At 39.0% G+C, this 27,613-nt stretch overlaps 2 long non-coding RNA genes across 2 annotated transcripts in view; one reads left to right on the top strand and one right to left on the bottom strand.

Moving 5' to 3' along the window:
* LOC141394002 (uncharacterized) overlaps nt 1–27,613 on the top strand; it is a 412,830-nt gene that overhangs the window by 295,922 nt on the left and 89,295 nt on the right. The window lies entirely within an intron of this gene.
* LOC141393998 (uncharacterized) overlaps nt 1–27,613 on the bottom strand; it is a 120,752-nt gene that overhangs the window by 53,613 nt on the left and 39,526 nt on the right. The window contains exon 2 of the long non-coding RNA XR_012410230.1: nt 4,779–4,911. This is a non-coding gene — a long non-coding RNA (uncharacterized lncRNA). The remainder of the gene's footprint in view (nt 1–4,778; nt 4,912–27,613) is intronic.

Below are 27,613 nucleotides of genomic sequence, written 5' to 3'. Positions count from 1 at the left end.
ATAATAGCTACACGGTCAGTTTTGCCGAGGAAACAGGCGACCATTTGCTTCAAAGGTCTTCTTCCATGAACAACTCTCGTTGGATTTTGCTCGCTTTCGAAGAACCAAACGATCGATTCCTGGGTTGTTTCAAGCCCCTAAGCATAGAGCCAAGATTCGTCGTCTGTGACGATCTTATAATCTGAAGCACCGCGATTCATTTTATTCACAAGTTCTTAGCACCAATGCTGGATCTAACGAGAAAAATCCATTTTTTGCGGCCAGGTGTTCATGCAATATCAAATGTTAGCTGGTGGAAGAAATGCCCAAGGATGACTCTATCTCACGGTATATAACATGGTGATGTTGAATTATCCGTTCACGAACGGCTTAATTTTTTTCTGGCACAATGGCCGATTTTAGGCGACCCTCACGACCTTCGTTTTTTTGCGAGTGTTCGCCACGACTGAATTCATTAAACCAGTGATATAGGATGGCCCTTTATCGACATACAACAATTTAATTTGATCGATGCACTTTTCCGTAATTATCCACGCTGAAAGTTGTGAAAAATTATCGGACGACAATTTGTATACCCTCAGCCTTTAGGCTAAAGAGGGTATTTACACTTTGATACGACCAAAAATGTGCCTCATCGAAATAATGGTTTTAGACCCCAAGTATGTTTGTACGATATCCGTTTCAGACAATTTTGAGTAGATCTAGCAATGTCCGTCCGTCTGTCTGTCTGTCTGTCCGTCTGTCTGGCTGGCTGGTGCGCACGATAACTCTCGAAAGGATCAATCGATTCGGTTCAAATTTTGGGTATCGAAATATTTTGTCCAGATTTGATTTAAGTTCGAAGATGGGTTATATCGGTCCACTCCTTCCGGTACCTCCCCCACAAATGTTCAAAAATTGTCGCAAAACTTGTGCACACGATAACTTTTGAAGGGAATAACCGATTTGGTCCATACTTTCCACATCGTGTAATTTCTACCAAACTTAGATGAAGTTTCAATATGGACTCAATCGGTTCCCTCCTTCGGGTACCTCCCACACAAAATTTCGGAAAAGTTCAGTTTAGGACCTGGTCTCGAATCGCTTTGATTTTTGTTTACGCAAGTTGTATTCACTGTCCTCTATACGACGCTGTAAGTTTTATTAGGGGCAAGTCCATACTTCCTGAGAAAATAGCCTGAAAGTTACAAAAAACCCTATGACAGCATGTGTAGTGGTTGGAGCGCAAGATAACTTTCGAACGGATCTGCCGATTCGGTCCAAAATTTGGCTTTCCTAATATTTTGTCCAAACTTAGTTCAAGTTCAAAGATGGATTATATCGGTCCACTCCTTCCGGTACCTCCCCCACAAAAGTTCGAAAATGTTGGGAAAATTTGTGCGTACGATAATTCTTGAAGGAAGTAACCGATTTGGTCCATACTTTGCACGTTATGAAATTTCTACCAGACATAGATGAGGTTCTAATATGGACTCAATCGGAAAACTCCTTCGAGTACCTCCCACACAAAATTTAGGAAAAGTTCAGTTTAGGACCTGCTCTGGAATCGGTTTGGTTTTTGTTGTAACATCTTGTGTTCACTGTCCCCTATACGAAGGTACAAGTTTCCTCAGGGGCAAGTCCATACTTCCTGAGAAAATAGCCTGAAAGTTGAAAAACAAACCCTATGACACCATGTTTATGGCTGAAAGCGAAAGATAATTCTCGAACGGATATGCCGATTCCGGCCAAAATTTGGCCTTCGTAATATTGTTTCCAATCGGTCCACTACTTCAGGTACCTACCCCACAAATATTCGGAAAAATTGTGCACACGATAACTCTTGATGGGAGTGACCGATTTGGTGCATACTTTACACATTCTCATAATATCTACCAGATACAGATCAGGTTCGAATACGGACTATATTTGTCCACTCCATCCGGTACCTCCCACACAAAATTTTGGATAAGTTCACTTTAAGACCTGCTATTGAATCATTTGATTTTTGCTGAAGCAACATGCATTCTCTGCCTCAATTACGATGGTAAAAGTTGTTTCAGGGGCAAGTCCATACCTCTTGAGAAAACAGCCCGAAGGGTGTAAAAACCCCCTATGGCACCCCCATGGTCTATGTCGGTCCATTCCTTTAAGTACCTTTTCCGCAAAATTTTTGAACTTTAATCGTAATCAACATTTTTGTCGGTTCATACGACCAACATTTTGAAACCCCCTAAATAAATAAGTTTTTTCGTGAAAAAAGTGTTTCAATTTGCACAGGCTGAGGGTATATCTCAGTCGGCAAAGCCGACTGATACTTTTTTACTTGTTACAAGTAAATTCCATTTTTTTTTTGCAAAGTGTTTTTTTTTTTTCAAATCGCTGTAAACAACCAAACACATGGTCGTATGTCAAACTGTCCTGAGTACGCTTAGGCTAAAAACTTTCAAAATTTCTAAAAAAAAGTTAAATGACGCCTGGCGAAAAGTTATGACTCCCAAAATAAGATCCACTTCCATAATGGACTATGTCGATCGATTCCTTTAAGTATCTCCTCCGCAACATTTTTGAAGTTTAATCCTATCCACATTTTTGTCAGCATGTTCTAATGTCCAAAAAAGGCCAAAAAAATCTAAAAAGAACCTAAATATATTCGATCTGTCCGTAGATGAAAGTCTGAATTCACATAGACTGAGGGCAAAGCCGACTGATACTTTTTTACTTGTTCCCTATTTTTGTAGATATCTGCCACTTTTTTTAAATATCGACGTACGATGACAATATTGTCGGCATGAGTGAGGCACATGAGGTTTTTTTATATATATTGTGCCATTTCTATTCCCATACGCATCTGATAAGACCTTCTCAAATATGTTATTTCCTTATACTTTGCGGAAATGCTTAATTAAGACACGACTTGGAATTCCTTGGAGCGTACAAGAATGCTAAGCAGCCTAATGTTGGCAAGAAGAAGGTGAGTGTCGATTGCTACTCATGAGTCTTCTCCACAATTGCCGTAATGTGACTCATTTAATTTATTTATTGACCCTGCAAACATACAATCTTATCACGTTTTTATAAACGGAGCATTGTTTTTTCTTTGTTTACTTGGTGGCTATATACCTTCATAGCCTCAATTAGCATGATTACCGTTTCGAAACCACACCACTCCACTAAGGGGCCAATGATAGGTTTTTGAGGCAAAAGGTCTTTTCTCCAAGGCAATGATTTAAACCAAATAATAACGGAATTCTAGTCTTAGAACTTTCAAATCTTCAAAACCAAAAAATTACAATCCGGCAACGAATTTTCCACCAAAAAGTAATCTGTTGATATTATATAGTAAGATTAAGTACAGGTTATTGCAGGTGTACAATAAAGTTTCTTGTGTCTGACTATTGGTGTAATTATACTGGTGTACATCCATTACACCATTGAACGTTCGAGATCCCAACGGCTTCCAAACATTTTGCGACATCTGTGGTATGCACTGGTTGCTATATGTTTCGTGCAATGTTTATGTTTTGAATCTAGGATAACGCCTAAATATTTTGCGTGATCTGCTAGGAATCTTTCTTATCCTGGGTTTCCGTAAAAAGCGCCATGTTTTTCCTGGGTTCACCCCTAGGGAAACACAACGCCACAACCTCCGAATAAGCAATCACTTTAATCGCCATGTGGCCAAATTTGACTAGGATTTTGTTTATGACAAGGCGACAAAGCTGTGACTCCATTCTATGGAGTTCTTTGATTTATGTGCTTTGATAGCATGATATTTTCCAGTATGGAAATCATGACTGTATGGAAATCATGACCACCATGCTGCAGAGGGTGGTACCTCAGCGACAGAACAAGCTCTAAACAACTTTGGCTGGAAACCATTCATCAGTAGCTGGATGAATAGTTCCCAGCCAAAGTTGTCTAGAGCTTGTTCTATCGATGATGTACCAAAGTTGTTGAAGGTGCCTTCAATATCAAGAAAGACGAGGCATATGATACATTCCATTTGCTGACGCATACCACAACACTTCTGGTCGTACCATGAGCACCTTTTTAGAGGCGTCCGATACTCAATTATGGATTTTGCAGCAGTTGCATGGATAGAGAGAGAGCAATACTTCACACTGCCTTGATTTTATTAAGCAACTGAGTTTGTTGCAGCTTTCCGATGTCCACCATTCATTTTGTGTCTGTTTGTACTTTTTTCGCTACGCTTAATCGGGTGCGAACCTTTTCTCCAACATGCATATGATTCAAGTCGAGGATTGCTCCTATGTTCGATCGTACTAGGTGCACTCACTGAAGGTCTTCTATGACAAGCAATGTGACTAATGTGGTTTCTTATTTCTTGATCTGGTGACAACCTCGTCACCTTATGTATGCCAATGTACCCAGATTTGTTGAGTTTACTACCATGATTTCGTGCCGTGAAGCCTATTCGCCTTGTCCCGTTGTCAGGTGTTTGTTTTTTAGTCATTAATAGAACGGTGTGTATCTGGGGACGACATGTTTTAACCTTGGATCCACTAAAAACCCACGGCCAAACTCATGTCTTGTCTCACGCTTCTTTATTAGCTGTGGCTGTGTCGTCTTTCCCAATCGATTGCATTTTCTGTTTGAAAGTTACCTTGTCTTGTACTTTGTAAGTTCATCAGAAAACTGTAAAGAATCCGGACAAAATCTTGGACTTTGTCATGTGAGAGATGATCAGGACAGTTGCTTTGTCTATTCCCCTACTTTCCACCCATTATTGCATTTTAATAACTATAAAGTTTATTCTAAAGAAAAAAATCATTTACCTGACATTATTTGCCAAACGAACAAACGCACAAACGCACACATACTTCCGAGTTCAACTGAAAAACTTTTAAATCCGAAGCATTCAAAATGTCAGTTACGATGCACAACTTTTTCCATTAGCATTGTAAAATTCTAGAAAAAAAAACAAGAAAATTTCAAATAAAAATTATGACATACAAAATTGTGAAATTTGTGAAAATTCAATTAAAAGTCTGAAACGAAACGAAATCATAAACAATAAAATTTTGATTGTTTTGAAAAGTGTTAAAAATACAATTTGGGCCAGTTAAAGTTTTGAAAATAAATCCCCCAAAATAAAATGAAGAAGACTGAAAGGAAAACTTTCTGGGAAATAGATTTTCAGGGGGAGTTGCTCACTACATCATCTACCACCGCCGGTCTTATCAAATAATGGTTGATGTTTATCAACCATCATAGAAATTAAGCCCAAAGGGATATTTATCGCCAACTCATATCCCCATGGATCCAGGGCACGGGCTATTATGTGGCAACTAAAAGTTTTTCTTTTCCTAGTCATTGTTGTTGTTTGCATTAGTAGTGGATGGTCGTTGCCGAGGTAGTACCAACTATTGTTTGCAATTTTCCACATTTGTTATACAAAATTGTTACTGCCGCTATGTTGCTGCCACGGCCATTGTTGTTGATGTTTTATTTGGTAATGTTGCCAAACAAGTTATTGCATGCAAATGCATTTTGTGTGTATGTGCGCCACCTACCACCCATCTTTCCTTAGCGACCAGTCAAATTCAAATTTGAGCATATTTCATGGTGGCTGGATTAAGGCAAAGAGGTCTCTTGCCTACCACCTCAATGTGAGCTGCCTACACATATGTACCTCCGTGGATTTCGTCTAAAAAAGAAACAGTCGTTCCTTTTTTTGCCTTTTTTGTGGCCTCCTCCGTGGCCATGGTTTTTTGTTACACATTTCTCAGTTTTCGAGTGAAAACTTTTGTTTCAATTTGAAAAATTGAAAAAGTTGATCACAAAAAAATGCATCAGGAAAACTGAAACATGTATCCACCAAGTAGAGGCCATCATTCGACGTTGTCGTTGTTTGCATATGAAGTGCATACGACGAGTAGGTGAACATAGACCAAACTCTCTCTCTTTGGACTTCATCATCGCCAACATCGCGCAATTGGTTATGGAGGCGACAAGTTATTATTCTTGTTGTTGCCCTCCATCATTTACTGCATACTCCACGATTGCATTGCTTTCTTCTTGTTTTTGTTTGGGAAATGGTTACAACCTTTAGCTAGAGACACTTTGTGATGTGGCATTGTTAAGGCACTGCCAAAATCAAACAAGAAAACGGCGGTGGCGTCATCATTGCCTACCTAAACCCTTTTGCCATGTCCAGAACAATAAGGAAAGAGTACTCGCATAAATCTCTTGGTTTTCCTGGCAGCCTTCATCATCATCGCCATCATGCCAACGTATAGGCCGCGGCAGTCCCAGACAAGTACAGGCTAAGAAAATAATGTCCGGATTCTAAAAGAGCCATGAATAACAAGCGTTTTTTAATAAAAATCAAAGAAAAGGAAGCTGAACACCAGACATTTTGTTGCGTTTTGCATTTCACATTTTGATATTCCCAAGAAAATGAAGAGAAGGGTGGATTATTTTCCCTAGATATCCTTGGATCAAGTTTTAAGGCAACTACTTCTCCAACTCCAAGACATACATGTCATTGTTGTCGACTAATTACGTTTCCTCGTCTGCACTTTCGCTAATAAATGCATTCTGGCATTTTGTTCAATTTTTTTCCAAGTCGAAGTAGTTTATAAAAGGAAGAGGATTTTGTGTAAAATTGAAAAGACCTAGAATAAGAAGAAAAAAAGCAATGCAATACCTTAATGCAATCCATTGTCTGGAGCTAAAAACGTTTTTAATAACACCATCGCTGGTAATTTTTTGAAGTATCAAAGCTTATGGGATTGCTGCGAAAAAAGAGGAATACACATTCAGTGCCTCACCCCCAGGGTTTGTGTCTAATTCCTGTTTTTGGACATAAATCTGCTTTTCTTGAATAAGCGTCTGGACATGTACAGCTCTTGTTTTTAGCCATTGGATATTTATTTTTGCCGTCTATATTTTGTTTACAAAGGGTATGGGATAGAAATAGATTATAATGAAGTCTTTAAAAATATTTGTAAATGTTTCAAAATAGGATCATCTAAACCTAAGATGCGATGATTTTGTCCATCTCCATAGCATATTACAATCTTCAGCCATCTTCGGCAGAAGTATAAGGCACAGTGGGTAGAAAATATTGTTAATTTGAGCTCTGAGGTTCTGCTGATCCATGAAAATTACTTTCATTTCCGCTCACCTATAAATACTCTTTTCAGCTAGTCTATAAAGACTCTCTTCAGCTCGTCTATAAAGACTCTCTTCAGCTCGTCTATAAAGACTCTCTTCAGCTCGTCTATAAAGACCCTCTTCAGCTCGCCTATAAATATTCCCTTCCATTTGTCTTGTCAGCTAGTCTATAAAGACTTCGTCTATAAAAGCTACCTTCATTTGGCCTAAAGAGACCTACCTGCAGTATAAAAACTCTCTTCAGTTCGTCTATAAGGACTCTATTTAGCTCCTCTTCAGTTGGTCTAAAAATAATCCATTTAACTTCTCTATAAAGACTTCCTTCATCTGTCTACAAAAACTCCCATTCGTCTGCAAAGACTCCGTGCCTAGCTTGTCTACAAATAGTCCCTTCAGATCGCCTATAAAGTCTCCCTTCTTCCCGTTTATAAAGACTTTCTTCAGCTCGTTTATAAAAATGCCTTCAGCTCGTCTATAGAGACTCCCTTCAGCTGGTTTATAAAGACTCCCTTCAGCTCGTCTATAACGACTCCCTTCAGCTCGTCTATAACGACTCCCTTCAGCTCGTCTATAACGACTCCCTTCAGCTCGTCTATAACGACTCCCTTCAGCTCGTCTATAACGACTCCCTTCAGCTCGTCTAAAAAGACTCCCTTCAGCTCGTCTATAAAGACTCCCTTCAGCTCGTCTATAAAGACTCCCTTCAGCTCGTCTATAACGACTCCCTTCAGCTCATCTATAACGACTCCCTTCAGCTCGTCTATAACGACTCCCTTCAGCTCGTCTATAACGACTCCCTTCAGCTCGTCCATAAAGACTCCCTTCAGCTCGTATATAACGACTCCCTTCAACTCGTCTATAAAGACTCCCTTCAGCTCGTCTATAAAGACTCCCTTCAGTACGTCTTTAAAGACTCCCTTCAGCTCGTCTATAAAGACTCTCTTCAGCTCTTCTATAAAGACTCCCTTCAGCTCGTCTATAAAGACTACCTTCAGCTCGTCTATAAACACTCCCTTCAGCTCGTTTATAAAGACTCCGTTCAGCTCGTCTATAAAGACTCCCTTCAGCTCGTCTATCACGACTCCGTTCAACTCGTCTATAAACACTCCCTTCAGCTCGTCTATAAAGACTCCCTTCAACTCGTCTATAAACACTCCCTTCAGCTCGTCTATAAAGACTCCCTTCAGCTCGTCTATAAAGACTCCCTTCAGCTCCTCCATAAAGACTCCCTTTAGCTCATTTATAAAGACTCCCTTTAGCTCATCTATAAAGACTCTCTTCAGCTCTTCTATAAAGACTCCCTTCAGCTCGTCTATAAAGACTACCTTCAGCTCGTCTATAAACACTCGCTTCAGCTCGTTTATAAAGACTCCGTTCAGCTCGTCTATAAAGACTCCCTTCAGCTCGTCTATAAAGACTCCCTTCAACTCGTCTATAAACACTCCCTTCTGCTCGTCTATAAAGACTCCCTCCAACTCGTCTATAAACACTCCCTTCAGCTCGTCTATAAAGACATCCTTCCACTCGTCTAAAAAGACTCACTTCAGCTCTTTTATAAAGATTCTCTTCAGGCCCTTCAGCTCGCCTATAAAGGCTCCTTCAGCTTGTATATGGAGACTCCCTTCAGCTCGCCTATAAAGACTCCCATCAGCTCGAATATAAAGACTCCTCTCAACTCGTCTATAACGACTCCTCTCAACTCGTTTATAACAACTCCCTTCAACTCGTCTATAAAGACTCCCTTCAGCTCGTCTATAACGACTCCCTTCAACTCGTCTATAAAGACTCCCTTCAGCTCGTCTATAAAGACTCCCTTCAGTACGTCTTTAAAGACTCCCTTCAGCTCGTCTATAAAGACTCTCTTCAGCTCTTCTATAAAGACTCCCTTCAGCTCGTCTATAAAGACTACCTTCAGCTCGTCTATAAAGACTCCGTTCAGCGTCTATAAAGACTCCCTTCAGCTCGTCTATCACGACTCCGTTCAACTCGTCTATAAACACTCCCTTCAGCTCGTCTATAAAGACTCCCTTCAACTCGTCTATAAACACTCCCTTCAGCTCGTCTATAAAGACTCCCTTCAGCTCGTCTATAAAGACTCCCTTCAGCTCCTCCATAAAGACTCCCTTTAGCTCATTTATAAAGACTCCCTTTAGCTCATCTATAAAGACTCTTCAGATCGTCTATAAAGACTCCCTTCAGATCGTCTATAAAGACTCCCTTCAGCTCGTCTATAAAGACTCCCTTCAGTTCGTCTATAAAGACTCCCTTCAGCTCGTCTATAAAGACTCCCTTCAGTTCGTCTATAAAGACTCCCTTCAGCTCGTCTATAAAGACTCCCTTCAGTTCGTCTATAAAGACTCCCTTCAGCTCGTCTAAACAGACTCACTCCAGCTCTTTTATAAAGACTCTCTTCAGGCCCTTCAGCTCGTCTATAAAGATTCCCTTCAGCTTGTCAATAAAGGCTCCCTTCCACTCGTCTAACAGACTCACTTCAGCTTTTTATAAAGACTCTCTTCAAAGACCTATAAAGACTTTAGCTCGTCCAAAAATACTCCCTCGAGCTCATCTATAAAGACTCCCTCTAGCTCATCTATAAAGACTCCCTCTAGCTCATCTATAAAGACTATCTCCAGCTCCTCTAAAACGCTCCCTTCACCTCGTCTTCAAAGGCTTCCTTGTATTTTTCACCAAAACATGATTAAATCTCACTTCGTAAGCTTCAAATTTAATCCCGTATGCCTTAAGGTCACGGCTATCACGACTCCCTTCAGCTCGTCTATAAAGACTCCCTTCAGCTCCTCCATAAAGACTCCCTTTAGTTCATTTATAAAGACTCCCTTTAGCTCATCTATAAAGACTCTTCAGATCGTCTATCACGACTCCCTTCAGCTCGTCTATAAAGACTCCCTTACACTCGTCTATAAACACTCCCTTCAGCTCGTCTATAAACACTCCCTTCAGCTCGTCTATAAAGACTCCCTTCAGATCGTCTATAAAGACTCCCTTCAGCTCCTCCATAAAGACTCCCTTTAGCTCATTTATAAAGACTCCCTTTAGCTCATCTATAAAGTCTCTTCAGATCGTCTATAAAGACTCCCTTCAGATCGTCTATAAAGACTCCCTTCAGCTCGTCTATAAAGACTCCCTTCAGCTCGTCTATAAAGACTCCCTTCAGCTAGTCTATAAAGGCTCCCTTCAGTTCGTCTATAAAGACTCCCTTCAGCTTGTTATAAAGACTCTCTTCAAAGACCTATAAAGACTTTAGCTCGTCCAAAAATACTCCCTCGAGCTCATCTATAAAGACTCCCTCTAGCTCATCTATAAAGACTCCCTCCATCTTCTCGATAAAGACTCCCTTCACCTCGTCTTCAAAGGCTTCCTTGTATTTTTTACCAAAACATGATTAAATCTCTCTTCGTAAGCTTCAAATTTAATCCCGTATGCCTTAACGTAATTGATGTTCCTCCCAACTCTACACCTATTTTAAGATTTTTCTTGTGAAAAAGAAACTCAAAAGGCAACGATAAGAAGGAGCAGACACATGAAAAAAGAAATACTATCCGAATAGTTTTATTGCGATTTCTTCGAAATATGCGGCTGTCTTGCTTCTCATAGACGCAACGTCTATCTTTTGCAACTCACACCCAACATAATGTCCTTTCCAATCTACGTCTTCCAACAATGACGGCGGCGAGCACTTCAATTTCAAATTGCAACATAAAACCTAGTGCAGGCAACAACAAAACAAACCGAAAAAAAACACGCATTTTTTGCAACTAAAAAAGGATTCGATGGCGGCGCGACTTAACTGCATGCATTTGGACACACGTCTATGCGTCCTTCATTGCAGGATGTCCACATATGAAAAATTGTTTTCAATATTCATTCAAAAGGAAAGGACCCTGGCTCTAACCAAAAATGACAAAGACGTACTATTAACGATGACTACATTCTCAGCTTGCATAACCCCAGCTCCAGTCCGCTCACACCTCAACAAAATTGGTGACTATGATGATGATGATGCTGACGACGGCCAAACGGCATCAGTCGTTGTGCATTGAATGCATGGCTGCAATACATTTTATGGGGAGATGGGGTTAAGAAGGAGAAGAAGCTTGGAAGTTTGGCATAAAAAACGTTTTGCTCTCCATACCAAACCTCTTTCTCCCAGTTGTGAACATGGAGGTCCAGGTCTATGCATTGCCTGAATTTAGCATTTGCATTTGTTTTGTCTATTTGTGTCGTAGTGCTGCAAGTTCAATTTTATAACTTCTTTTTGTTACACAAATATATAGATATATGTATGTGTGTGTGCAACCTCTTCATCAATTTCCCTGATGCAGCTTTGCTGTTGGTGTGCCTAACAAAAAGAAAGAACGAAAAAACCTTGCGTTATAAACGTTTTTTCTTGCTTGCGAGTTTGGCCAGAAACTTTCTTTTTTGGTTAATTTTCTTTGATGCACACACACTCGGGTTCTTCTTTTTTTTGTGCTGTTGGCCCATGAGCACTTGCACTTTTTCTTGTTGCAATCAGCGGGTTTTGTGCGCGTGTTTCTCATAATGTCAAGGAAAAATATTGCACAAGGCACAAAAAATTAAACCTATGCTGCTGCTGGGCTATTCGAAGTGTTTCTTTTGTTCAATCTTTGTTTTGTGATCCATGTTGGATTTGCTGCGGATAGACGACGACCATCCATCCAGCAATGCAAAAGAATGAAATCTTCAAAAGGATATAAAGAAGAAAACATGATTAGGAGTGAAAGTGTGAAAAAATTTTACTTAGAGAAAATGTTTATAATTGGAATTTAAAGCTTAGTATACCGAAATTTCCTTAAATTTTAAGATACTAATGGACTAAGGCTATAACGGAACATAACACTGCATTATTGTGTATTAGTAAAGCGGGGGTTTACAGTGATACATTTTGTCGACCAACTTCTGAACCACATTTTTGATCAATTTAATGTTTCAGGGCAAGAATCGTCTTTGGATGCTTGGTGCAGTAGTTATGAATAAACAAACGTCCCTGCAACAAACTTCAGGCCCAAAATGTCTGTCTCACAAAATGTGTGTTTTCTCTGATATTTCGATTTGTTCCAAACCCTTAGACTAAAAAAAACGTTAATGCCCTCATCAGGGAGTATTACTGCAGTTTAAAATAAAACAATTTCCTGTTCCAATGAATAACAGTTATTATTTTTTTATTTCAATTAGTTGTTATTTAACTATTCATTTTAACACCAAATTATGTTTTTCATTCAAAAACAAATCGATACGAAAATTCTATGCAATCATCTAAAATATAAAATACAAAACTGTACTTTTTTATATCAAGAACACACACACATACATGCACTCATGTGTGCAGTTCTAAACTCCTTTCGAGCCTCTGTTACCAGGGCACCTCCAGAAATTGCAGGCTACTTCCTCCCATCACACAGGAAAATGCATCTATCTATCCATCCATCCGTCCATCTGAACTGCAAAAACAAATCTCCTGCGCAAATGCATGCAATATGAATGCAGGCAGCATTCGTAACTGAAGCTGCAACAGCAGTAAAAAAATGACAAAAGCAACAACAAAATAAAACTAAAAATCCAACAACATTTCAAACAAAACAAAATCTTGAAATGCAAAACAACAAACAAATGTTGCAACGAGAAACGAAACTACGAAACAACAAACAATGAAGATAAGAAAAACAAAACACAAATCCAATATCGAATACCAACCATCTGACAAACGGAGTAACAAAATTCCTTTTAGCCAAATCAAAAAACGAAGAAACCAAAGCCAGAAAAAATTCAATGGAAACTGCAACACAAACGAAGGAAATAGCTTACAGTCAGTCACTCTGTCATTTCGGCATCCATCCAATCCAAAATGGGAAGAATATTCAACATGACGACACGGGCTATGGCGATGGCGGCTACGACCCACCAAAATGGCTAAAAATGCACATTTTTATTCACGGATTTGCATTTGCACTCGTGGTAGAAATCTATAAAGAAAAACTTTGCCATGTCGTTAAGAAAACATCATAAAAAAATGTTTCAAAAGACATTATGCCGCTGCCGTTCATGCTGATGTTGCATAACAGGGACGTTGTTGATTGAAAGTTCGGTATGAGGATGAGAGTTATAGAACATATTGGTGGTACTGGCTACTGAAGGGAAGTGTTCTAAGGGTGTAACAGTTAAAACATGATTCTTCTACACTTCCTTCCACCTCTTGTTGTGGAGATTGGATGCCAGCTCTCCGTCAACACAGAAGACATGTACAGATGTATGCAAACCATTATAAAGGAAAATTATGCAAGTATTAGCGTGGCGTGGTGTAAAAGTTTTCAAATGATTAAGTTGCAAGTGCTTCGATTCAACGATCCGAATGGAGTCTTTATAAGAGATTTGAGGGGAACCCTTGAAGGCCAGATGAAGTAGGTCATTATAGACAAGATGAAGGGAGCTTTTGAAGGCTAGAAGAAGTAGGTCTTTATAGACAAGCTGAAGGGAGCCTTTATAGATGAGTTGTAGTGAGGCTTTTTAGATGAGGAGTCTTTATAGATGAGCTGAATCGAGCCTTTATAGATGAGCTGAATCGAGCCTTTATAGGCGAGCTGAAGGGAGCCTTTATAGGCGAGCTGAAGGGAGCCTTTATAGGCGAGCTGAAGGGAGCCTTTATAGGCGAGCTGAAGGAGCCTTTATAGGCGAGCTGAAGGGAGTCTTTATAGACGAGCTGAAGGGAGTCTTTATAGGCGAGCTGAAGGGAGCCTTTATAGGCGAGCTGAAGGAGCCTTTATAGGCGAGCTGAAGGGAGCCTTTATAGGCGAGCTGAAGGGAGCCTTTATAGGCGAGCTGAAGGGAGTCTTTATAGGCGAACTGAAGGGAGTCTTTATAGGCGAACTGAAGGGAGTTTTTATACAGCAGATGAAGGGAGTTTTAATGGACGAGCTGAAGGGAGTATTTATAGATGAGCTGAAGTGTGTCTTTGTAGACGAGCTGAAGGGAGTCTTTATAGACGAGCTGAAGGGAGTCTTTATAGACGAGCTGAAGGGAGTCTTTATAGACGAGCTGAAGGGAGTCTTTATAGACGAGCTGAAGGGAGTCTTTATAGACGAGCTGAAGGGAGTCTTTATAGACGAGCTGAAGGGAGTCTTTATAGACGAGCTGAAGGGAGTCTTTATAGACGAGCTGAAGGGAGTCTTTATAGACGAGCTGAAGGGAGTCTGTATAGACGAGTTGAAGGGAGTCTGTATAGACGAGTTGAAGGGAGTCTTTATAGACGAGCTGAAGGGAGCCTCTATAGGCGAGCTGAAGGGAGCCTCTATAGGCGAGCGGAAGGGAGCCTCTATAGGCGAGCGGAAGGGAGCCTCTATAGGCGAGCTGAAGGGAGCCTCTATAGGCGAGCTGAAGGGAGCCTCTATAGGCGAGCTGAAGGGAGGCTTCATAGGCGAGCGAGCTGAAGGGAGCATTTATAGGCGAGCTGAAGGGAGGCTTTATAGGCGAGCGAGCTGAAGGGAGCCTTTATAGGCGAGCTGAAGGGAGCCTCTATAAGCGAGCTGAAGGTAGGCTTTATAGGCGAGCGAGCTGAAGGGAGCATTTATAGGCGAGCTGAAGGGAGCATTTATAGGCGAGCTGAAGGGAGCATTTATAGGCGAGCTGAAGGGAGCATTTATAGGCGAGCTGAAGGGAGGCTTTATAGGCGAGCTGAAGGGAGCCTTTATAGGCGAGCTGAAGGGAGCCTTTATAGGCGAGCTGAAGGGAGCCTTTATAGGCGAGCTGAAGGGAGCCTTTATAGGCGAGCTGAAGGGAGCCTTTATAGGCGAGCTGAAGGGAGCCTTTATAGGCGAGCTGAAGGGAGCCTTTATAGGCGAGCTGAAGGGAGTCTTTATAGGCGAGCTGAAGGGAGTCTTTATAGGCGAGCTGAAGGGAGCCTTTATAGGCGAGCTGAAGGGAGCCTTTCTAGGCGAGCTGAAGGGAGCCTTTCTAGGCGGGCTGAAGGGAGGCTTTATAGGCGAGCTGAAGGGAGCCTTTATAGGCGAGCTGACAGGAGCCTTTATAGGCGTTCTGAAGGCGATTTATAGGCGTTCTGAAGGCGATTTATAGGCGAACAGAAGGGAGCCTTTATAGGCGGGCTGAAGGGAGCCTTTATAGGAGAGCTGAAGGGAGCCTTTATAGGCGAACTTAAGGGAGCCTTTCTAGGCGAGCTGAAGGGAGGCTTTATAGGCGAGCTGAAGGGAGGCTTTATAGGCGATCTAAGGGGAGCCTTTATCGAGCTGAAGGAAGCCTTTAAGGCGAGCAGAAGGGAGTCTTTATAGGCGAGCAGAAGGGAGTCTTTATAGGCGAGCTGAAGGGAGCCTTTATAGGCAAGCTAAAGGGAGCCTTTATAGGCGAGCTGAAGGGAGCCTTTATAGGCGAGCTGAAGGGAGCCTTTATAGGCGAGCTGAAGGGAGCCTTTACAGGCGAGCTCAAGGGATCCTTTATAGACGAGCTGATGGGAGTCTTTATAGAAGAGTTTATTGGAATCTAAAGGGAGTTTTTAGAGACGAGGGAGTCTTTATAGACGAACTGAAGGGAGTCTTTACAGACGAGCTGAAGGGAGTTTTTACAGACGAGTTGAAGGGAGTCTTTACAGAAGTGCTGAAGGAAGCCTTTATAGACGAGCTGAAGGTAGTCTTTACAGACGAGATGAAAGAAGTCTTTACAGACGAGCTGAAGGGAGTGTTTTTAGTACAGCTTATGGTAATATAAAGGGAGACGAGCTGAAGGGAGTCTTTACAGACGAACTGAAGGGAGTCTTTATAGGCAAGCTGAAGGGAGTCTTTATAGACGAGCTGAAGGGAGTCTTTATAGGCAAGCTGAAGGGAGTCTTCATAGACGAGCTGAAGGGAGTCTTTATAGCGAACTGAAGGGAGTCTTTATAGGCAAACTGAAGGCAGTCTTTATAGACGAGCTGGAGGGAGTCTTTATAGGCAAGCTGAAGGGAATCTTCATAGACGAGCTGAAGGGAGTCTTTACAGAAGAGCTGAAGGGAGTCTTTACAGAAGAGCTGAAGTGAGCCTTTATAGATGGGCTGAAGGGAGACGTTATAGACGAGCTGAAGGGAGTCTTTATAGGCAAGCTGAAGGGAGTGTTCATAAAAGAGCTGAAGGGACTCTTTATAGACGAGCTGAAGGGAGCCTTTATAGGCGAGCTGAATTGGGCCTTTATAGGCGTGCTGAAGGGATCCTTTATAGCTGATTTGAAGGGGGTCTTCGTAGGCGATGTGAAAGGTATCTTTATAGGGAGGTCTCTATATGCAAGCTGAAGGTAGTCGTTACAGACAAGCTGTGGAGAGTCTTTATAGACGTGCTGAAGGGAGTCTTTAGATAAGAGCTAAAAGGAGTCTTTATAGACGTACTGAACGGAAACTTTATAGACGAGCTGAAGAGAGCCTTTATAGACGAGCTGAAGGAAGCCGAATGAAGTTTTTATGGACGAGTTGAAAGTAGTCCTTAAATACGAGCTGATAGGATTATTTTATGTGTGATTGAGGGAGTATTTAAGACGAGCTGAAGGGAGTTTTTTTTTTGACGAGCAGAAGGGAGTTTTTATAGACGAGCTGAAGAGGGTCTTTTAAGACGAGCTAAAAGAAGTCCTTATAGACGACCTGAAGAGAGTCTATATTTGTGAGCTGAAGAGGGTCTTTACGGTCGAGTTGAAATGGGTCCTATGGAAGAGCTGAAGGGAGTTTTAATAGACGAGCTGAAGGCAGTCCTTATAGACGGTCGGTGGGGAGTTTTTATAGACGAGTCTACAGGAGTCTTATAGACGAGTCTTTATAGAGGAGTTGAAGGTGGTCTTTATAGACGCACTTAAGACCGTCTTTATAAAGCTGGAGTCTCTAAAGACGAGTTGAAGGGAGTCCTAAGTCCTTGTAGAACTGAACGGAAAAATATAATATTGAAGAACGGATTGATGGCTTTAAAGCGGTTCTATGACGACTCTTATTGTCCTGTTTTAGACTACTAAAAATCTTAAAAATTCATTATCGGTCAGTTATAGAGATACTTCATAGATGTGTAAAACTTAGAGAAACCTTTAGGCTAACTGTCTCAAAATCTTCAACACCAACCCATTATTAATTGTCGAGTTAATAGAAAAATTGTGTGAGGCGACATGGAAACAAAGGCAACCATAATTGCACACAAAACCAACCAAAAGGAACAACACAGATCTGGTTTGCTTATCATCAATATACGAATCCAAATGAAAACAGAAGGCGAGAAGTAGATGAAGTCGAGAAACAACTACAATACATACAGTCAGTCTTCATTGGTCTCATCATCGTCACCTTCTTCTTGATGATTCATCAACTTAAACGACTCTGCACTTCTGGAGTCCAAACAAGCAGAGCTCAGTGCTGGTGGTGGTCATGATGATGATGAAGGGTTGTCAACAGTGACGGCGATGTTCAACAATGATTTTGTATCTTTCTTATTCGTCGTATGTCCCATGTCTTGTTCTTTTTTTCCTTTTCACTTGTAAAGAAAATCCCATGTCGTGGCATCTAAAGCGTATCTTTTCGTCATAAAACAGTTTTGCTCTGCTGCATTTTAAACAATGACGTGTTATTTTTCCAAGGAAACAATTCTAAGGTGGGGTGCTACAAGCTTATTGGGCAATAAGATTACAAACGGACATAGATGTCAGGTGGTAATGCAATGATGTTTTACTGGCTAACATTTGAAGCCAAAAACCACTGGTGATTGTTGCACTACTCCCACCCTACCAATTGGGGTAGTGCTAAATGCCATATCCCGCTAGCAAACTAAACTGTAAACTTCCCTATGCAAATGTTGGGAAGTTTTACTAGTACATAACATCGGAATATATTGAAACTCTCCGCTATGTGTGGTCCACAGTTTATTGGTGTTGATGTGAAATTCACACACACTCATGGAACCTGGCATAGATGCATTGATTATATGTTTGAGTGTACTTTCCTATGCTATGGTATAACCAGGACTTGCATACATCTATGCGTTTTGCTTTGTGGGTTGCATGCGTTTGAATATGGACTGTGGGTGTTTTTGTGTGCGAATGTGTAAAACATTTCCCATTTATGACATATAACTACAACCCATTGCAGTACAAAGTCATTGCCTCATAAATATGAATGTATTCCTGTGTCGGTCTGTCTGTTCGATCCAACGTTAGATTGTTGTCCTGTCCACCAAACAATGCCCTTACAATGCAACACAAATAATCGTATTCATAAAGTTCTTCTCTACCTCTAACCCATTGGTTTGCTATTCCAGACATCCTGCGGCATGGGTTTTTGGATAATTATCCAGCTTGCTGTGGCAAAAATTCCATCCATTTAATTCACAAAGAATAGAATTATCCAGAATATTTTTTAATAAAAATTGCATGAATGGCAGGGGTAATCGAATCGTGTATAGTTTAAAGAGTTATGGGGTTTTAGGTTTTATCTTCTTAGTTCCAAAGCAGAAGATTCCCTATCTGGCTGAAATCGTGAAAAAAATTCTAATATATATAATTGAGATGGAATACATCAATGTATTTTAGGAAGTAGCTATAGACAAGTGTTACCCAATGAATACACATGCAAGTAAGGGGTAGTTCACACTATATGTAAATGTCATATGACATGAAATTTTCCATCATTATATAGTCGCTAATATGTGCAATAATTGGGATTTTCCTTACGCCATTTACTTTGTGTGTCCACACCAGCACAATTGTAATAAAATTACATCTCCACATTGCCTGCGTGGGTAGATTTGGAATGTTTTTATTTCGTGTCATACGACATTGATAGATAGTGTAAACTAACTCTAACTTGCAGACATATTATAGTCGAAACTTATTTTCTTTCGAACTGACACTTTGTAAACGTTCGTAAAAAATTGAAGTTACTTTCAAAGCACTTGCACTGATTACTGACAAGGAAATTTTATCGGCAGTGAGTTTGATAGTTGGTAGTTGGCAGTGAATATGTGTGAGTGTAGTTGTATTTTTCGAACTGTCACTTGCATGTGTAAATGGGGTGTTAAGACTGTTCATAGACGTCTTCTGTAATGACATTTTAAAAAGTGCAATGATGAATTTTTAAATGTTAAAAAGATTGTATATGTTGTATATGTATTTGGACATGAATAAATTTTACCCATTCAAAATTAAAAAACAAAAATCACCCGAGGCCTAAGAGGACTCTAAATATTCATTTTGTATTTACATAAAATATTTAAAATATTGAAACAAAAGAAAACACAATTACATTTCGATTTTTTTAAGTTTTTTTCTTTTTATTTTTAAATAAATAATTTTTTTTTTCAAAAATTCAATCATTGCAATGATTTATTTCGAACAATCATAATTTAATGACCCAAATGAATATTTAAACAGACAACGAGCGAAATTGTCGAAATGAAAACAACAACAGCAAAAATCTATGCCAATACAAGTCTCGATATTCAAGCACAAATACAAATCAATTAAAATGAAATTAAATACCCGCAGGAATAAAAATGTTAGATACACATACATATACGAATTTACGAGTACATATGTATGTATTGTAGTTGTACAGGTTCATATGTATATGTAGTTGTTAGGATTTTTATAGATATGTTGTTTTTAATAACTATTTATTGTAATTTAAAAAATAAATGTATTTTACCTTTTTTGACGTTGTTGCATGTAAAGCATACGCAATGAAGTACCATGACCTTTTACACCTCCAACAAGAAATGGAGGAAATACTCAGTTTTTTATTCAATTTATAATACAATTTTGGACTCTATGTTGTACGACTTTTAAAAGTCTATTCAGTTGTTTGTATTGGTATTTTAATTCGTGTTATCAAAGGGGCAATATATTGTTTTTTTTTTTTTTTGTTTTTTAATTTATTCAAAGTTAAACGATATTTCAATATAAACCAGCAAAGTTTGAAGGAAGAGGTTCCATGCGATGACGTGATTTCATGGCATCTTTTGCATTGGTTCAAACGAACTCGTGAATGATCCGATCTTTTCATTAGCATTTGAGTCAATGCAAAGGATGTCGTGAAAGATCCGATCTTTTCAACAGATCCAATAGAGATAAATTTTGTGTTTTTATTTATACACAATTTGTAATTATATAAGATTAATTATTTGCAATAGGCTTGATGTTGTCGGAGACTGAAATCATAACCAACGTTGTTAAAACTCTCGTCGTAATGATAATGTCATTGCAAAGGGTTGGTGAAAATTACATGCCAAAGCATTGGTGGAAATGGCATGCCAAAGAATTGGTGTAAATGACATGCTTTGGATCCAAAAATTAATAGCATCTTTTGGGTTCGACGCTCATATAAAATTCATTGAAGATGCCAAAAGATGACATGCCAGATCACTTTCGCCCATGATTGAATGGCATCTTTGGCATCGAACATTTTGCTGGGAACTCTCCACCCTATTATATTTAATTAGTTTTAAGTTACCATGTTCTACCAAAACAGCAACGTGCAATAATCAAAGAATTATGCTTAAACCGAGGATAAAGCGAAAACGATCACATCTTATCCTCCCAAAGTGGGAGATGCTTTGTTACGATTGAGCGATTTTTGCAATGTTTATACCCTTAGCTATGAAGGGTGTATACTAGAAATATGACTTTTTTACCTGCTTTCTCAAACATGATTTCCTGTAACGGAAATGAATGAAGTTTCACGTATGTTATACCCTTAGTCTTTAGGCTAACAGGGTATATGAGTGAATATCAAAAAAATTTAGTTTCCATGAAGCCAAGGTTTGCACTATTATAATACGCAAACTACTGCAATTGACCAGTAACTATGACCATGGCTAGATCAACTCAAGTGTTTTTGAACAAAGCTAAAAAATTTGGCAAAATAATTCAATTTGCGTGGAAGTTATGACCGCGTAAATGAATAAAAATAGGAAAAAAAAAACGTTAAAGCTAACTAGGTTTTTTACGTTACTATTTGATTGCTGATTAAACCTTTCGAATGACGGACATATGTGCAAAGTAAAAGTAGAACACTACAAAATGAAGATTACACTTCTAATGTATCACTTTTCGAAATTTCCACTGCTTCCACCTTTTATGGATGCTGACATTTTGAAGCCGGATTTTAGGTGTTTTTCGTATTTTTAATTTAACTGGAACGCGCATTCGAGTATTTCAAAAAACAATTAATAGGATTAAAGTACTCGCAATTGCACATAATTTGATATGTATATTGGCTATGTAGCCCACACAGCAGCAGAGTAATCTACTGCCAAAATCCAAAATTTAGTGCGATATTTTTTCTAAAAAACATATTTTTTGGGTACAGTATTTACAATATCCTTTTGAGTGTGCTGGTACCCCGCGACACGTACGGATCATATAAATCATAGATCGTGAAAATATATCCCCTAGAACGGCGAATACAGCAACTGCAAAAACCGAAAAATGTGCGAAAAATGTTTTTGAAAATATCGCGGATTTAGTCGCATTTTCTGTGGATCGTTTTCTTGTCAATAAAAAAACAGACACATCACTCTCGGTTTTGCGAAAACAGCGGTTTAAAAAATTTAGTGGCATGGGAGCTGTATCCGATTTATCCAAAAAAAAAATTGTGTGTGATGCTACTTCCACGGTTCTTGAAGGATGAGATCGATGTAGTTTTCCACGGTTGGTAGTGAAATCGGATGCGCATAAAAAGTGTATGCACTTTGTGCAAATTATAAGCGTTATACAGATTGTTGCACACTAAACTGCAGACGACGCTATATCGTAGCGCCCAAAGTCAATCCTGGCAAATGTGTACAAATTAAAATAGAAGAATTCGCCGTATTGATAAACCGCATGCGCATCAAGCGATTTTGAGGATTTCGCGATACAGATGATACAGTTTTATTTGAAGATTATACCGCATTCAAAGGAACCCAACATTTATTTGAACGTTACCCATATCTTCCGCTAGACGTTAGCGTGTACTCGTGAAGTGATTAGAATAAAAAACGTGATTTTTTGGGTAAAATTTAACTGAATAGAAGAATAACTCCGACCTAATTTTCTTACATTTTCTTCAACTAAATCACAAAAAAAAATTTGGTTTTGTTTTTGCTAAAATGTGCAAACCGCTAAACAAATTTCTATATTTTTGGTTCCATTTGAATCGTCGCGATGTTTAGATTACGCACATATTTTTAAAATATTTTTCCGATGCATAAACAGGTTGAATTTTATTAAAACAAGTTGCAAGCAAGCAATTTTTTTAATTCTTTCTTAATTTCCGCGAAAATTTACAACTTTGTCACTAATGTTATGGGACCTTAGTTTCGCAATAAAATGAATAGCGTTGTTTTAATATTTATTTCTTATTATCAGCATTAAAACCGCCATAACTTTTGCGCGCAACAACCAAAATTAGTATCTCGAACAGATTTGAGAATCGGAATTTTTTCCCAATCTATGTACCAAAAATCTTTCATGTAGCTTAAATTTTTTTTTTTTAAATGTTTTTTATGGAAAACTAAAAAATTTTGATATTTCCTCATATACACTTTGATACGACCAAAAATGTGCCTCATCGAAATAATGGTTTTAGACCCCAAGTATGTTTGGACAAAAGTTCAAAATTGGTAAAATGGTGTGAACGATAACTGTCGAAGGGAGCAATCGATTTGGACCAAGCTTTGCACATCGTATTATCCCATCCACATATAGATCGGGTTCGAATATGGGCTACGTCGGTCCACTACTTCGCATACCTACCACACAAAATTCGGAATAAGTTAAGTTTAGGAGCTCCTATCGGATCCTTTTAATTTTTTTTTTTAATTTTTCAGCATGTTGTCCTTGTTGTCCCCTTTACGAGGGTATAATTGTTTTCGAGGGCAAGTTCATATTTCCAGAGATTATTTCCTAAATGCTCCAAGAAACCCTGACGACTCCAACTAAAAAAAAAAACAAATCCGCAAGATAACACTCGCAGGGAGTTTCTGATTGGTCCATGCTTTGCTCATCGTGATAGTTCATTCAACCATGTATCAGGTTAGAATATGGACTATATCGGTCCCGTCCTTGGAGCACCTCCCACACAAAATTTTGGAAAAAGCAGCTTGAGGACTCGTCTTGGATCTAGTTGAAATTTTTTGCAGAAGATTGTTTTCACGGTTCCTATTAACACGGCACAATTTTTTCCCGGAGTAAGTTTATACTTCCTGAGGAAATGGCCCAAAAGTCTCCAAAAAACTACAGTGCAAATGTTTTTAAAAAATGTATTTCAAAACTTTGTTTAAAATAATTTAATATTTTATTATGAATAAGATTACTTACTAACAAGTGAAAAAGGATCAGTCGGCTTTGCCGACAGAGATGTACCCTCAGCCTGTGTGAATTGAAACACTTTTTTTCCCCAAAAAAGGGAGTATGAGAATTTTGGACGTATGAACCGACAAAAATATGGATTTGGATAGAAGCTCAAAAAGTTTTGTGGGGAAGTTATCTAAAGGAATGGACCGACATTTTCCATTTTGAAAGTGGGTCTTATTTTGAGTGTCATCCCCCTCGATAGATATCGCGACCACCTGTCGTTTCAGTTGGTCACCATATAATTCAGAGATTTTGGACCATTATACCAGGAAGCATGTACTTGCCTACGAAAAACATGATATCGCTGTAAACTGGACCACTAGGTAAACATTTTCAAGGAATCCTCGCACAGACCCTTAACCAGGCTGCTTTGTTTATGAGATATCGCGCGTACTATTTCATATAATATTCGAAAAAATATTACGATATGTGAAGTGTGGATCAACTCAGCCATAGAGGGATTTTTTCTCTTTTTGGGCTGCTTTCTCAAGAAGTATGGACTTGCCCCCGAAAAATACTTTTACCGTCGTAATTGAGGCAGCGAATGAAAGTCGCTTCAACAAAAATCAAATCGATTCCAAAGCAGTTCTTAAAGTGAACTTATCCAAAATTTTGTGTGGGATGTACCCGAAAGAGTGGACAAATATAGAACCTGATATGTGCGAACCTGATATATATTTGGTAGATATATTGGGATGTATAAAGTATGGACCAAATCGGTCAATCCCTTCAAGAGTTATCTGCGCACAATTTTTCCAAACATTTTTGAACTTTTGTGGGGGTGACACCTGAAGGAGTGGACCGATATCTATTATCATCGAACTTAAACTATGTTTGGACAAAATATTACGAAGGCCAAGTTTTGGACGAATCAACAGATCCGTTCGAGAGTTATCTTGCACTCCAACCATTACACACGGTATCATAGGTGTTTTTTGCAACTTTCAGGCTATTTTCTCAGGAAGTATGGACTTGCCCCTGATGAAACGTGTACTGTCGTATAGAGAACCGATTAACCCATCTTCGAACTAAAACTAAGCTTGGACAAAATATTACGAAAGGCAAATGTTGGACCGAATCTTGATTCGTTCGAGTTATCGTGCCTCCAGCCAGCCAGACAGACAGACGGGCGGACATGGTTAAATCAACTCCAAATTGTCTTAAACACATTTCGTCCAAACATACTTGGGGTCTAAAACCATTATTTCGATGAGGCACATTTTGCCCGTATGAAAGTGTATATACCCTCGTTAGCATAAATGCTGGGGGTAAAAAAATTGTATCTAATGTATTTCTTTCTCATACGAGGGTCACTAAAAACCTTCTGGTCTAGGCAACACGCAGAGTCGCCAGGCGCCATTTGACATTTTTTGGAAAGTTTAACAGTTTTTAGCCTAAGTTTACTCAGGACAGTTTGACATACGACCATGTGTTGAGTCGTTTACAGTGTACAGTAAATCAACCCATTGGCCAAAAATAAAAAAAATGAATGTCAAAATTTTGGTACAACATCTGGCAACGCTGACAGCTATGACATGGACCTTTTTAAAAATATATTAGTTTTTGTTTCATTCGAACGCGATCTTCTTAAGAATAGCTTCAAAAGTCGGAATATTTGACTAATATTATTTGTTGTGAGTACAACAAGTGGATCAACTGTGCAGTGGCTTGATTGAGACACCTCCAAAACATGGTTTTTGAACGCTTTTACAGCATTTATTGCTGCGATTTTTCGGGCTCATACGCACAGTTTCATGATTCGTAACCTGGATCCACATTGTAAACATCTTCTGAAGAACCTTCTTTGAAGCACCGCGTATTTGTTTCGAAATTTCGACCAACACTCAATACGACGAGAAATCCCAATTTTTTGGCTCCAAGCGTTCATGCAATCTGAAATGTTAGTTAGTGGAATAAATGCCCAAGGATGCCTCTAGCTCACGGTACATAACATGGCGATCTTGCATTATCCTTTCACGCACGGCTTAATTTTGACTGACACAACAACCGTTTTTGGACGACCCTCACGAATTTCGTTGTTTTGGCGAGTGTCGGCCAAGATTGAATTCATTAAACCAGTTTTTCCAATCTTGCCGTGATTATCCACGTCGAAAGATGTGAAAAATTTTTGGTCGAAAATGTTCACCAGTAAATTCACTTTTTTATGCAAAGCGATTTTTTCAAGTCACAGTAAACAACACAACACATGATCGTATGTGAAACTGTCCTGAGTACGCCTAGGCTAAAACTGTCAAACTTTCCAAACTGTCAAACTTTCCGATACTGCGTATTGCCTAGGCCAAAAGGTTTTTTAGGGACCCTCGTACCACTTCATCACTGCTAACTCTTGAACGGGTCAACCGATTCGTTCCAAAATTTGGTATTCGTAATATTTTTTAAGTTCGAAGATGGGCCATATCTGTCCACCCCTGCGGGTACCTCTCCTATAAAAGTTCAAGATTTTCTTGTAAAATGGTGTGAACGATAACTCCTGAAGGGAGTAATCGATTTGGTCAAAACTTTGCATATCGTAAAATTTCTACCAGACATAGACATACAATTTCTACCAAGAGGTTCCCAGTTCCCTTTCGAATCCCTTTGATTTTTCAGGGGCAAGTCCATACTTCATGAGAAAATGACCCGAAAGCCGTGTGGTGAGTGGAACGCACGATAACTCTTGATGGTCTCAGCCGATTTGGTTCAAAATTTGGTCTACGTAAAATTTTGTCAAAAATGTATTTTAACTTCAAAAATGATCCATTTCTCTTCAGGGTACATCCCTACAAAACTTTAACATTTTTGTTTATGTTCAGTTTAGGATCTGTTCGAAGATCCTTTGGAAATTTATACCCAAGCTACTACTTGTCGTTTCGTTTCCAGCGATATTATTTTATCCTGATTCAAAAGCTCTAAATTATACGGTGACCAACTGAAATGACTGGTGGATACGATATCTTTCGAAAATAAATGACTCACAACAATAAGATTCACCTCCAAAATTAACTATGCCGATGCATTCCTTCAGGTACCTTCTTTGGAACACTTTTGAGCTTTAATTCAATCCATAGTTTTGGCGGCAAGTTTATACGTCCGAAAAATGCCGCAAAATTCAGAATACCCTTTAAATACATAATTTTTAGGGAAAAGGATCTTTATTGTTTGGATATATGAGGGTATAAAAAGTTCGGCTGAACTTAACGCTTTTTTACGTGTTTGTATTTGAAATGTAATGACGAATATCCCAGCTTTCATTGAGGACATCTCAACAAAGTGACCAATTTTAAAGAAGCAGCCGTCCATAACAGCTACTCTGAGTTTCAAGTTGGTCTAATTATATTACCAAAAATGGTCAAATACTAGAAATGTAAAAAAAGACACTCAGCTATCGATATTAAGCTAGAATATTGCATATTAAGACATTTTCCATCAGAAATGTGAAGAAAGCAAAAAAAAAAAAAACTGTCACCCGGTCTCAGAATGCGCATGGTAGCTTTTCGAAACCACAATTCCTTTATACCATTTACTCAAACCATGTGTACATTTCGTAAAATTTTCAAAACAAATCATCACTCAACCTCATTTAATTTGCAAATATACATTTCAAATGCTTATTTTTCTCTCGTTTCTAACAAATGTCAATAAAACAATTATCACGTTACTGCCTCAAAATGGTCAATTAAGCAATTTATCAGCAGCAATATAACCAACAGGATAGGACAATTCAAAGGACCTCTATTTGTTATTGACCACTTAAATCAATGCCCGTTGTCGTGGTAATTCGTTCTTTGTTTTGTGTATTCGATTGAAGCAACGGTAGGTAACAGGGACGGACATTCATTTAAATAACATGACGATACTCAGCTCAACTCATTTTAAATATTTCTCGATTTGTCGTTGATTTTTTAGTTCTCATAAAAATATAAAAAATCATTTTGTCGTACTTTTGTGGTGTTAGCATTTGTTTACATTAGCCCGCGTATGTGTGTGTGTGGGCATTCATTTGTGCATTTGAAATGTTAGAATTACTGGAAATAGTTGTAATGTTCCAAGCCAGCAGGCCCAGCCAGCCTCATCAAAGTGTTGTTTGTGTGGGTTTCGTTGAATTCTAATTTACATA

The sequence above is a fragment of the Musca autumnalis genome, unplaced genomic scaffold (assembly GCF_047663935.1).
Source record: "Musca autumnalis isolate F117 unplaced genomic scaffold, ASM4766393v1 scaffold_1, whole genome shotgun sequence".
NCBI classification, from domain to species: domain Eukaryota; kingdom Metazoa; phylum Arthropoda; class Insecta; order Diptera; family Muscidae; genus Musca; species Musca autumnalis.
The sequence above is the reverse complement of the archived record's forward strand: the minus strand, read 5'-3'. Positions and strand labels throughout refer to the sequence as shown.